The following is a 14,894-nucleotide window of genomic DNA, read 5'->3' as shown; positions in this document are numbered from 1 at the left end:
TATAATCTACATACATACAAACATAGAACCGGAACAAGGGATAAAATCTTTAGAAAACTCACGACGAATCGCTCAAGAAATCCGTTAAAACCTTTTGTACGTTGGAATTGATTTTTTTTTGAGAGCTACTATATACCACCCCTATTTCTTGGCATGAAGGGGTGTGTGTCGTATGGTGTCAAAGGAAAGATTTTGACCGCTAAACCCCCTTTAGAGGAGACGAGAGGAATTGAAGATTTTCAGTTTCAGTACAAGTTTTAGATCAAAAAATGTGTTTCAGTATTGAAAATTCTAGTTTGTAAGTCTGGATATTTATGGATATTCCTTTTTATCCCCCGAAGAAAACATGGGGTTAAAAGCTTGAAATGTCTGTCCCTGTTTGTGAGAAGAAATAGATTTTGATTACGTTTCTTTTATTTGAAAGGTGACATAATCGAATGATTTCAGTTGCCATTTAAAGAATATGAGCTCTTTTCTGGGTCACGACTGCCTCAATAATGATTCTACAAATTATTTATTATTATATATTTATATATAATAATCGGGTGAAGCCACGTTTGGTTCGCTAGTTATTTTCATATATGTATAAGAGACTAAGGAATGCTAGATTATATTATTAGTATTAAGTAACGCATTTCCGAGAACCTCAGTACAAACTTATATTGAATTTCAATAAAAGGCGCGGTAAGCTAAATCTTGATGTTTTTAAAACAACCACTCAGTTATGTCTGGAATTGATACTTAAATTTCTATTGAACTGATTATTTAATAAATGTTACAGGTTTGATTTCCAATTGAAGAAAAAAATGATGAAAAAAAAACTGTCAAAAGTCAAAATCTCTATATTAAATACAAATTACTATAGAGTAAAGAAACACCTTAACGTTGTAAGCGCGTACAGCAGAGGGAACCTAGTGTTAAAACACTCCGTTCTCCATTTTCCGATGAATTCTGGAGGTATTGCGTGTTGAGAGGCGGAACTTACCGCCAATTGCCTCGACACCAGAGCGAAGAAATGAAAATATTGAATATATCATTACCTCGAGTGAGAAACGAACCCACAACCATACAGTCAGAGCTGTGTCACTGAGCCATAACGGCCTCAGACGACGGAATTATAGATAAAAATAGCTTTCTGTAAAGCTCTCCTCGATAAATGGACTATACTACAAAAAAAATATTTTTGTATAAGACAATCCATTCCTTAAAAAGGCTATAGGGCTATATCATAATATCGTCAATCGTATGGTATTTGTAGATATTATGAAAACGTTAAAATTTTAACTTAGCAGCGACATCGGTGCTGTCCTCGATGGTTATCATTTATCAAAGTTATCAGTGAACGAAGGCCGCGTTATCAACACTGTATGGCGTTATACAATTAATACAATTGTTATTCTATATTTACAAAAAATGCCAAAAAACAGAGTTAAATTAATTAATATGAAGCCTTTATTTCCTTATCGGTAACAAGACAAAGCGCGGCGTTAAGTTCCGTCACTCAACACGCAATGCTTAGAAAATTTGGCGGAAAATGTATACTAATATCTTATGCGAGACCTAAAGTCAAGCTAAAAAAAATTAATAGCTAGATTCATTACAAAAATCTACTAAAATATAAACTATTTTATACTCTTATATCTTGTTCTTATAAATTGAACCCACTACCTTATAGCCTATAGCAGCATAGTCCAATGATCGGACTATACAGCCAAGGTTATTGATCATACATTGTTTTAATATCTGTTTTACACGACGATGACGCAATTCACATCTGCTATGTCTCTTTAAATTAATCTATACATTAAAAACACAAGTACTTATGTATGAAACTAACTGACGCTATGTAAAAAAGTTTGTTTGGTTGACCGCGCTAATCTCAAGAACCACTGGTTCGAATTGAAAAATGGTAGGTAGTGTGATACTAGTGTTGAGGCACTTCTTTCTTCACTTTCCCACCATCATAGAGACATAACGAACAACAAGCAATTAATTGTATATTTATTCTCATCGCTATGAATTAGAGATAACTAGTCATTAATCTTACTTGGGCATGATAAGAAAAATTTGAAAAAAAAGTATGTTTTTGTCTATTTGTCTGTGTATTTGTGCGCGCTACCCCAGGAAACGGCTTAACTGATTTAAATGCCGTTTTCACTATTGTATTTTGGTAAACTTCTCATAAAAGTGTCCGTTTTATTTCAATTAGTTCATAAATTAAAGTTATATCACGCAGAGAAAGTTGCGGGTACAGCTAGTAACACAATATATACCTACACAAAGAAAAAAAAATAGAAAATAGAAAACAATCACTACGCATCCCCTTTTCATACAAATAACAAATATTACATACGTTCATACAATGATTGAATTGAAACTCTCCGGACGTGTATGTATGTATGTATGTATGTATGTATGTATGTATGTACATAAGTAGGTACATCTGTTAATCCATTTGGGCCCGCAATAGTCATGTATTTGTAGGGCGGATATCATTTTGTATAGAAAATAGGATATTTTTTTGTCTAGTCTAACTTTTTTTAGTTTACAGTTATTGTTACTTGTGTAAATAAGCAACATATTTTTTTACAAATTATCCATAAAATAATATAAAAATTTAATTTGGATCACAAGTCTTATCATAAACGACTCAGCATTAAAGTTACATGTAAATGCCGAATTCGACTTTATCCAACCAAAATGTGCATTATTTATCATTCAACAAAAAAATAATGACTATTGGAACCTACTATAACCGCTTTAATTCTCTTTAACAAAAATCATTGTTATATATGCACATAAAAGGTAACTTTGCGTGTTTTCCTGCTTAGCAGGGTAGGAAGAGAGGTATAGTGTTGATATCGGCTCACTAGTTTGTTCCTAATTTTCAAGATATTTCTTGCTAGAATTAAATCCTTTACCGGTTAGGATAGTCCAATTATAGAAGAAGGTTATAATACTAAATCACGTTAATCTTTATTTATTTTATTTTTTCGATCATTTTGTAAATACGCAGGTAGAAGCTAGTGGCTATATAAATCCCTATACATTTTACACCAATAGATCGCAAGCTTCGCAATAAAACCAACCACGTCTAGGGAAATACAGTACAAGTTCTAGGAGTTTCAATCTTAAAGTTAAAGAATACTTTTATAGAAAGAACTTTTTCCTAGCAATTAGATAAGTTTAATTACAGTATAGTCTCGGAAGGCATGGAGTTTGCAAATTAGAAAAAAATGATATTTTTTTTCTATTTTACTATAGTTTAGGAATAGATAGGCTTCTTGTTTTCTTAGTAGAATTTTCTTGGTGGCATATTACACTAATAACATTTTAATTTAACTAGGCGAAAAGCGCTTGTAAATGACTAATTCAATAAAGAATATTTTAATAGTGATAGTGACTCTAAGTGACTCTTTGATATTTTATTTTGCTAGCATAGACACTTTTCGTCTAGTAATATGTATAATAAGACAACAGATAGATTCCATTTACACACACATCTGACATATAAATATATAAATTAATATTTTTTGACTTGATAACGTCTTACAAATCGATGAACGCCAGCTACACGCATTGTTTCTAATTTTGCGTACAATTTTTGCATAAAATTTAAGCATAAATATAAAGCTGCAATAACGTGAGAAAAAATAACTATTCCTTAGTTGATAAAAAATTGTTTATAAACACATATACTACTAAAATCACATATAAATATTTTCCTAACTATTGCAGATATAAAGAAAAAAATGGAGAAACGAGCCACGGACTCTACTCTGCACATTTTTATACTGAAAATCATGTTAAATCATAGTTTTTGAGATACTAAAAAGATAAACGCTACTAACACAAGACATTTGTTTTACAAAAAAATTATCAACAACACATTCAACATTATCAGTATGTTTGCTCAGGCGAATTATAACCAAAACTAAGGTCTAAGCCAAATCAAACAAAAACCTCATGGTCATCCTACCAAAAAAATCGACTCCCGCGCATCTGCCACGCACGTGGTTAGGATTTTGACAATATGGCATGAGAATGCGGGCTTTCAATGGGGCCCGTTGCTTTGTCGTATAGGGGTGGCTATTATGGGACCAAGGTTCAATTCTGATCGTATTGTGTATTACTGATTGTAGTTAGATAAAAAAAATGTCTATTGCGTTTATTTGTATGAATTGATTGACTGTTTAGTTTAAAATCGGTATAACGATGTACTTATAAATCTTTCAAATTAGGCAAATCAATTTATTGCGGTTTTCGCGAAGATTTCAATATTATCTATATATGAACATGTTTATAGGAACAAATTATCAAATTTAACAGAATGTAGCTTATTTTTTTAATTGACTTGAAAAAAAAAACAAAAAATGCGTCTCACTTTTCCCTTTTATTTCTTCTTTATTAATATTATTAATACCAAACTGAGCACTTTAATATTTTTAAAAATATGAAAAATAGCGATGTTAACATTATGACAATTGTTATTCAACTCTTAATGTTGATAGCGTAATTTTCTTTTCTCGGTACATGGACTATTCAATACTAAAATAATTTTTCAATATAAAATTCCTGAGATAAGCGCGTACAACCAAACAAACTCCATAATATTAGAACAGATGCAAAGCTTAGGAGATTACTAGTGAAAACCCATACGAACTAAAAAAAATCGCTTCAAAGCTAAAATCGTATAGAACTATTTTGAAACAGTGAATTCTATAGAACAAAGTTGAAAGAAATAGTACCAACGTTTTTACTCACAGCGGTGTCCAATTGATTACACGTTTTAAATGAAACGTGAACTTTTAAATGAAGGCTCTACTATTTTCGAATATCCATCCATTTCTATATATATATATACATTAAACATATATATAAAATAAATCTATACATATTATAATTGTAACTGATCGCTGTCTGGACGTATATCTCTCGTACTTATGAGAAAAAATTAATAGTATTTATCAGTGTAATAGAACACAAAACAGTGATGATGAGTATTATTGTCTGTGCGTTTATGCACACACAGCTCAGTAACCTTCTGACAAGCTTTCATTAATATTTAGTGTATTTTTTAATCCAATCAGTTCATAAATAAAAAAGTATTTTAATATTAAGAATTTTGGTTCGACAAAACTGCTTCAAAATAACTGGTAAATTTTTCTCAACATATTGTGTCCCTTCCATGTTAAATATTAGTGCCAATTATCTACATTATATAACATATCAATACATTGATAACTGAAAAACGGAGTGTTTCTCTCTCTCTCTCTCTCTGCTATAAGCAGTAGATAATTAAAAAAAAAATGTATATAGGCACATATGTAAGTACATACATACATGCATATGTTACATATATAAAACACAAAGAGCTCAGATGACACATAATTTTTAGAGTTTCTAACGAATACCTGACGTTCTCACTTTTATATTAAAACCCTTTGAACTATTTCATTCGAGGGGATGACGATTTTTTAAATTAAAACGCCGTAGCGTACGCGTTTTGAATTGTTTGAATCATTTTTGTCATATAGTAGACTTACAGGGCTGACAGTACTGACAATTTTGGGTTTCGCTTCACGCTGTATTCCGCAAATAGCAGGGTAGGTAAGGAATCTAGTGATAAAACCCTCCTTTACGCGCACTTTCCAATTATCGAGACATTTTTTATTGTGTGACGGAACACAACGCCGCACTTTATCTTGTTGCCAAAGGATTGTTTTATTTCTCCTAATGGGAGCTAAATATTTTAACACAACACTTTGTAATCAAGAATATCGAGGAAGCATTGCATTTATCCTTAAGTTATTTGTTTTATTCGAGCGAAGCGAACGGCGTAGCGAGCGAAACTTTATATTTTTTGTTAATATTATTTTATCAGTTTCGACTGTCTGTCCATTTTATTGTGTGTGAGTTACGTCACTTCACGTACTGGTATGTAGCTTTATTAATTCATTTACTATTTCTATTTATAACTATGAATGGGTACAACTATTGGTCTTTATTAGACACCTAGTTTAGTTATTGTCTGAATAACACGCGATAGTTGTGGGTTCGAAATTCAAATTCCCGGTGTATCCTGCAATGGCAGGGTGGGTAGAGGTAAACTAGTATAAAACACTCGAGTGGAACTTAAAGCGAAAAGCGTGGAAATATAAATGATTCACGCCCCCGAGTCGATTTTGATTATTTTACTAAACAGAGTATAAAGTACCTTTAACACTACTTTATTATTATTTTTTTCATTCCCAGTAGGTACTCGTGCCATATTGTGTAAGGATTCAATTGATAAGAAGATATATAATAATAAGTTTGTAACTGATAAGAAATTAGAACGATGTGTTTTTACAACGTATAGTAATTACGTTTAGTTGATATAAACTATAACATGTACCTACGTATTTTAGATATCGAGGCCTTTGGTAGATACAGTGCGGCGTTATGTTCCGCCACTGAACAAGCAGCGTCTTGAAAATTAAAAGGAACGAGGTGTTTTGACACTACGGCCCTTCTGCTTGCCCTGTTTATGTACAGATATACAGTGTAGACACTGACAATAGGACCGTAAGAAAATACGCAGATATCTAAGAGAAAAAACCTTTATAAAATTGTTAAAACACAAATCTCAATTGTCGGTGTGTTGAGTATCGGAACTAAACGCCGCAAGGTTTTACTTAAAGTTAAAACAAGATATGTATCAAAAATAAAAGTTAATACAATATTACTTTACATAACAGATAGCTTTAATGGAATGGGAGCGGTTGGGGTGTGGAGCTCTATAACTTAGCTAACGCGTATTTTAAGGAAATTATTAAATTTCATTCAAAACATGTGTTGTGAGTTCGATACCCACTAGGGGGGATATTTTTTTTTTTTCGTTCTGATACCCAATGTGTGGCGTTGGTTGTCCCCACTAAACACGGTATGTCCCGAAAATTTTGCGGAAAGTGGGAAACGGAAAGTCTTAATATTAGATCATCATCTAACTACCCCTCCTATACAGAATACAGCGTAAAAAGTATATTTTTGACTTAATTATATAAATATTTATAGTTTTTTAAGCTGTTTAATAATTAATATAGATAAAAATCAAATTTAAACTCACCGTTCATAGTCAATGCTTCAGTTTCACAAAAAAATAAAAAGAAAAAAATCCGCCATCATGAAATTATTATTTATAGATCCCGCCAAAACCTTGACACTGACTTGACATTAACTATTTTTCTATCATTTTTAAAACTTTAAACACTCATTTTATTGAATATATAACATGTAATATAAACATTTTGTTATTTATTAACTTATTTTTAAATATTTATGTGCCTTTAGCTTAATTTTTTAGTAAAATAAAGACATGTTACACGTTTTTCGTTCAGAACGAAACTGACGATCTGAATGAGTGACAGAAATAGAAGGGAGGTATTTGGTTCTAGCAATAAAGCGCTTGCAGCGCTCTGTGATTTATTAGTTTTATTATCTGTATTTTTCTTTATATGTATGGCCTGTATTTGAAATTTAAATTTTAGTTTTTTTATAGGTATTGAACGTTTTTAAGTTTTGTATTTTAAGTAAATACAAAAAGAACTTGATATTTTTATGTCAATTATTAACAAGTACTTATTTATATTGATATATTTATATAAATATACTTGTGTTATTCATTTATTACCTATTTTCTTACAAAATCTAAAATTATATGAATTTATTTAAATGAAATTAAGCACTCTTAAAACGCCTTAAGCAGATCAACTGAACTATCCTAAATTGCTATTGTTTGTTATTCATTAATTATACTTATACCAAAAAAAACATCTATTTAAAAAAATATATTATAAAGCGCTGCAGCGCTTACACCTATATTAACTAGGCGTTATTAACCAATAGTGTTCTTTTTTCAGCTCCCAATAAAATGGTCAGTGGCTCCGAAACTATTATCGCAAATTAAATAAATATTATTTAATAATGAGGAAAAATTAAATAATATATGTGTATATACATAGTTTAATACACTAATTACAATAAGATAAGAGCTATGGAACGGTCACATGTTGATAATAACAGCTACTCAATTGGTTAATAAATATTTAAAGTTTGATATAAATATTTTACAGATTACCAGTTTTTATTTCCAGATTTACCCATTTTCAAACAGAGCGTACGACCAAAGAAACTCTTCAGTTTTATATTATAAGAAACAGATAGATAGATAATTATAAATATTTAAATAACATTGTTAATATTATGTATATATAATATTACAATTGAAATCCATGTTAATTCAAAAAAGTAAATTAATAGAAAATTTTATATACTGCAATGTAAATTTGAGTTATGCTAAAAATTAAATCAAAGTGAATGAAATATAACCTTCCCTTATCTCTAAATTTCATTTTGTAAACATCAAAACGTGACAGTGATGCTGGTGAAATAATTCGCTATTCGCGAGATTCTGTTTGATGTGTACTAATAAAATATTTAGGTTAAAATTCCTCAGAGAAAAATGTTGTTATTTAAGATGTTGAAATTTAAAACATTGTTATTTAATCAAATCAAAGGAATTACTTACTGTTAGTAGACTAATATTGTATATTTGATATCATGTCATTTTGGTAAATATATACTTGGCTTATAGAAAATAAAATTCGAAGATAAATCTTTAGTAATATCTTAGAAGATTAAAAAAGTATTGAGTTAGCAATGCCATTGCCACTAACAGAGGAAGACACTTAAATGTTTCTAAAACACGACAAAGTTTTGCACAATGAGGCGTTTAAAAGTTGTAGATATTTTTTGTGTTTCCTTTTTTGTGTTAACTTTTTGGAAACATTTAAATTGTAAAATTTTATTTTTGTTATTATTAAGGAGCCCTTCTTAATAAACATAAAATTTCAAATTCAAGTTAAATAATCATTCTATAAACAATATCAGATCTTATAAACATCTTTATTATTGATAAGCTTAAAATAAATGAATTAAAATCTAAAGTTTACAGTACTTATAAAACCTATATAATATTATATTTTAAAAACCACAAGAACTTGTTCAGAAGCGAATAAATTAAAAGCAAGAAATCATAGACTGAATTTCAAATGAATACCTAGCAATGCTACAGTGCTTAATAGATAAGTTTTTGGTTTATATTTTAGCACAGTTTCCGTACTAATTAACTTAGTCGAACTTTGTTACGATTTCCTTTAATTAACATTTCGTGAACAACCTAAAAAAATATCGTCCACTTCAAACCTTACTGTAATATCAAACGTCAAATTAATAATCACTCAAAACTCCGACGTAGCCAGCGCACCGTAAACCACGTAAACGGCTTGAAAACGTAATTTTTTTTTGCAGTTTCAGCATTGTGACTTGGAAATTTCAACGTGAAGTAATGCAAATACTGTGTTGGCAGGCAAAAGCGACTATAATTACGCTCTTGGGGGGAATCATGGCGTGGGGTCTGAAATTTTAGTAACAGCGGAAAGCATAGCTAGCTTTTAGCACAATGAATCTAGGAAAGAACGTAACTTTGACAATAGTATGTAAATTTTCTCAACGTTCAAGACCAGAACTTTCAAAAAGTTCAAAATCCACAGTTGCTTTCGTATCAAAAAAACATTAGACTACAGGTATATGGAAATATACGTGTGGATTACGTTTTTTAATGTACTAACCTAGAAACATATTAAAAGTAGAATTATGGAAAAATCGCACTACTGTAAATTAAACATAACATAAAAAATCTATCCAACGCTATTATTTTAAAAAAGATATATGAATCAATGTTGGTGTCAGTTATAAAAATTTAAATATAATTTTCATCAAGGAAGTGAGACTCTGCACTTTTAATTTAAATGAAACATCTACACGCTTTAATACACACATTACACCACACATCTCGACCCAGATCCCATCACAACGAGTATGATCTTTTAATGCGTCACTTTGTTCCAGCCGGTGTTTTGTAACTCATAAGGCGTAATGTACCCTCATGGATATGGAACTTCAGGAAATAAAACTATTTTTAGTGCCTTTTACCTCATTTGTTAATTTTAGTTTACTGTTGACCGCAGAGTAAAACGGTATAAGAGTGGATGGTTTAATTACTAACAAAATTACTGTTGGTGGAGAGGTTTGAAACGATATAATGATATAGAAATAGCAATTACAAATATATATTTATGTTTTATACCATGTTAGTGTTTTATAAAAAAAGTAAAAATATCAGTGTACTGTATTGTCGAATTAATATTTTATCAATAGATAATTAATATAACTTGCCGCTTTAGGTCAAGGTACATATTTTAAATTATATATTTAATTAATTAATTAATTATATTTAATTTTAAACATTCATAACATATTATTAATCTATTCATAACTTATAATTATTGAGTGTTTAAATTCAACTATTTTTGTGTTTTAATTAATAGAGTGAAAAATACTCCTCCTACAAATATTATAAGATTAACGTTTTTATTTGAATTTTCTGTTTAAATATTAAACTGGACTCGTTATACAATTTGTTACATTATTTTTTAGCTTTTTATATCTAACTAGCTCATTTTGTACTAGATTATAGAATTAAATTGCTTAATATAACACCATTGAAGTTATAAATCGGCGATAAACCGAAAAATTACGTTTTTAATAACGCCGAAACCTCCCTGACTAACCAACAGGATTAGAAGGATACATAATTTAGATATACAACATAATTTAGTAAATATATGTACCTACGGTGTTCCTTTTTTATTTTATGAATACCTTAATACATAAACACATAATATATAAACCTTTATATATATATTAGCAATTGCACGTTAGATAAAGCGTTATTAATTTCGTGTCAATATCAAATTGAATGTAATCTAATATCTTTAAAATAAAAATGTAAAGATATCTCCCATAATCAAATTCTAGTACAAATTACATACAAAATTCATCAACACAAGCTTGATATATCAATCTACAACGACATTGTAACGCAATAACCTAAAATTACTGAAAATATTCCACAAGAGGCCTAAGACAATCATAATTGCATAACTCAAACGAAAATATGTCTAGTCGGCCGTGTGTAGTCACTCTAAGGTGAATGTTTTCACTTTAATGAAATTCTCATAGTACCTGTTAGGTAAGTGAATTTGTAACATAATAACGCATAGTTTGGGAACGTGTGCCCTTTGTGCTTTGATACGTAATGAAAATGGCGGATCGAATAATTATTATGTTGTCTTTAGATGGAATAATGTATGTATATTTGTTTAATATGCGGTTTAACAGCTTAATTTTGAGATAAATTTAATATAAATGTAATAAATAATAAGTGAAGTGCATCTTAATGATTTTTCTGGATAGGCAGAGGGATAATAACGTTAAGATTTTACAATACCAATTTTCGATTATTTGTTTTAACACGCTACTGTATTTTTGGAGTACGGAAAAATAACGTTTATTTTCATGTTTGACGTTTCAGCAACTTGGTTAATGTCTATTACATAATTTAAGATGAACAAGTAACTTAACTATGGAAACAGTAGAAATATTTACGTCAGTTAATTGCGAATATCAATCGTTTAAAGTTAAGTTTTTAAACTTTTTTATCGTTACGATGGCATCGAGTTAAAGTATACTATATTAAAAATTTACTGTCATTATTATATTAAAAGTTGACCATAATATGTATATAGGCTAAGCTACGAGGCGTTGAACACTGAAATTTGACATGGGCGTATAGGGGAGCACTAAGGGAGGATTGAAAATTCAAAATTCCTAAGGGAACGAGAAAAACGACATTTTCCATTTAAGTCTTAAAGCCCACGCAAACAAAATATCAGGCGACAACTAGTAGTGAATAATCCTATCCCGCAGAATTCAGGAAGTGCCACAGATAAAAGACTACCCCACCAAAATTCATTATCCGTTTAGAAGAAAACCCCCAAAATGTGGGTTAAAATAACAATATTACATGTAAATCTGTTGAACCTTTCCGTTAATGAAACAAAATCTTAATGCTTAAACCGCTTTTATTAAAGAGCGTTTTAACTGTTATTACAGTAGCTGTTATAGGACTGGATATGACCGGACGGACGGACCGACACGTGTAATGATACTGATAAGTAGTGAAATAAAGATTTTATATATACATACGGAATTTAAAGGATTTTAGATGTAATGAAGTGTTTTTTTACTTATCTTAATGTCTGTTATCTTTATATACTCGTATTCTTTGTAGAGAAAGGAATGAAGTGAAAAATTTCTAATTTCCAATTACCTAGGTACGTTTTATATTACAAAGTAGGAGAATATTACATAATAGGAGAAACCTAATGACATGCTAAAATGCTTATGAAGGAATAACTTATTTATATATTATCTTAATTAAGATTTTATCTCACACTTACCATAAATGATTTCTATATAAATCAATTTTTATATATTATTAGATTAAATATATGAATATTTATATGAAAAGAAATTTAAATCAGTAGTAATATAGAGCAAAATGTCAAGTAACATCTGAATAAGGGTAGTTAGAGAAGATTAGGGGATGAAATTTCTACCACAAAATCTTTCATTCATTATGATATATTCATATGTAATATTGGGGTACGGTTTGTCTTTCTTTGAATTTCTTTGGAAAAATATGAAAATATTTTGATATCTTTGTAAATATGAGTTTTTGTTATATTGTGGCTTTAAGTTATTGAATACATAAAAAATACATTGTAAAATATAAAGATTAAAGAAAAACAAATTTAAATCTAATATATAAATAATAAATATAATGCATTATAATATTTATTTAAATGTTGAGAGCCACTGCTACATGTGCGAAACGGCAAAGATACATCCATCCCTTTCTCTCTAACGATTACTTTGAACGAGTGAAAGAGACAAAACACAGACCCTTGCCCAAAATGCTTGCTACAACTACAAGGGGTCGTGAATGCGCAGTGAATCTTTTAGAAATTACTTCACTTGATATTTTGCTTATTTAGACGTTGATTTTGTTATTCACTTTGTATCCCGCATATAGCAGGCTAGTCAAAGGTAGTGTCAGGGCACTCCGTTTCCTATTTTCCGTCCTCATTTCCGAGACATTGCTTTGAGTTGAGGACCTCAACACCGAGCTTTGTCTTGTTGTATGAGCAAGGAAATGGAAATAATTCCTTCCTCCGAATAGAAATCGAACCCGCAACCGTCGCGTTAACCCTGTGCCAATACAATAATTTATGTGAAGCTTTTCATTCCGTATTAAACTTTAACTCGGCTCTGATAAGATGATCTACAACAAGTGACCCTATAGATGTAAATATAAATATATCTAATAATACTTACAGTCGCAGGTTCCTATTATTGTAGATATATAATCTGTAACAAAATAAAGAATATATTAGGATTATATTAATTAAAAAAAAATGGTGAGTTTATTAAAATTAAGATTTTCGTTGAAATTGTCAAAAATTGACATCTTAAACTTTTTTTTAATATATTATTTGTAATTCTAATTTCTAAGCTCGAGTAGACAAAACGCGGCGTTGAGATCCGCGACTCAACATACAGCCTCTCGAAAATTAAACGTATAGTGGGAAATAGGGTATCTTCCACTAAGTTCCTTCTTATCCTGCTACATGCGGGATACAGCGTGAGCGTTTAAATCAACAATTAATAAAAAATCAAGCAATACAACCGGTTATAACCAGTTCTGAAAGCACTTAGTTTTTGGTTTGAAACTTTAAGTGGCTTGTTAAACCGCAGTTAAGGTTTCATCGGTTTACTTATAAAAGTTAAAATAAAGCCTTTTTTATTTTTCTTTAACCACAGAATTAGCGACAACGGAAGTTAAACTTCTTAATTATTATTTTCAAGTTAGAAAATTTTAACAGATTTCATTTTATATCGTATTTTTTTTGCTGGTTTTTAAAGGTATGAATTATATTAATTTCCTCACTCTGATAACAAGACGAAGCGCAGCGTTGAGATCCGCCATTTAAGAAGAAAAATAAAGTGAAAGCCATGGAAAGTCACGATTATTTAGCGTTATGGAGAACCTCCACTTTCAAGCCTTCAAGATTTATGCAAACTAAAAAAAATGTTTCCCCCCACAGTGCGTTTTCGAGTTCTGTCACTCAACACATTATGAAACTAACAGGCGAGTGTTTTTTTTGTACAAAAACAAAATTTTCACTATCTACCCCACAAAAAGGATAAAGCGTGAAGATAAACAAAAAATAATTTTAAACCTAAAAGTTAAATATGAAATTTCTCCACCACAAAGGTAGGATATAGCGGCTTCAAATCTAAATAGCTTTATCGTTCTCGTCTCCACTTCGCTTTTGCCTATAAAACTATGGGGATTAAAAAATATCAAAATCGGCTTATTTCGTTCGCGGCCGGATTACCTAGGGATTTGTGGCAAGCGCGATTTTTCATCACATCGATGGTTCCGTACTGTCCTTTTATATACGTAAACATACATATGAATTTAGAGATATTTAGTCGTATACATTGAAAATAGCTGTAGAAAGGACAATATATGACAGGATTAATAGTTGAAAAAAAGATAATAAAATAGATAAAGAAAAAACTTCCTGCCAGACACTGCCATATCAATTTAATGTAGATAGTGAAAAAAAAACTATAAGCATTACAGTTCGCCTTCAAACAATAACAATCAAACACAAAGCTAAATCAACCCGGAATTGAACACGCTACCGCCAACAAAAGAGCTATCGGATCGTATTTTTTCTATATTAAAAATAGATATGTATTAATCATCCGTCTACCATTGAAACAAAAGGAAGCCATTGTTTTCAATATTTCAATTATTATTGCAAACAAACGAAAAAAAAGGCTTTTTATCTCGAGTTTACTTCAAAAATATAAATAAT

The 14,894-nt window shown here is 30.1% G+C and overlaps 1 long non-coding RNA gene across 1 annotated transcript in view; it reads right to left on the bottom strand.

The window, feature by feature from the left end:
* LOC146537388 (uncharacterized) overlaps positions 1 to 7,401 on the bottom strand; it is a 38,521-nt gene extending 31,120 nt beyond the window's left edge. The window contains exon 1 of the long non-coding RNA XR_014878161.1: positions 7,109 to 7,401. This is a non-coding gene — a long non-coding RNA (uncharacterized LOC146537388). The remainder of the gene's footprint in view (positions 1 to 7,108) is intronic.
* Positions 7,402 to 14,894: the final 7,493 nt, after the last annotated feature.

The sequence above is a fragment of the Heliconius melpomene genome, chromosome 7, assembly GCF_056956725.1.
Source record: "Heliconius melpomene rosina isolate 202511_hmr_F chromosome 7, ASM5695672v1, whole genome shotgun sequence".
In the NCBI taxonomy this organism is placed as follows: domain Eukaryota; kingdom Metazoa; phylum Arthropoda; class Insecta; order Lepidoptera; family Nymphalidae; genus Heliconius; species Heliconius melpomene.
The sequence above is the reverse complement of the archived record's forward strand: the minus strand, read 5'-3'. Positions and strand labels throughout refer to the sequence as shown.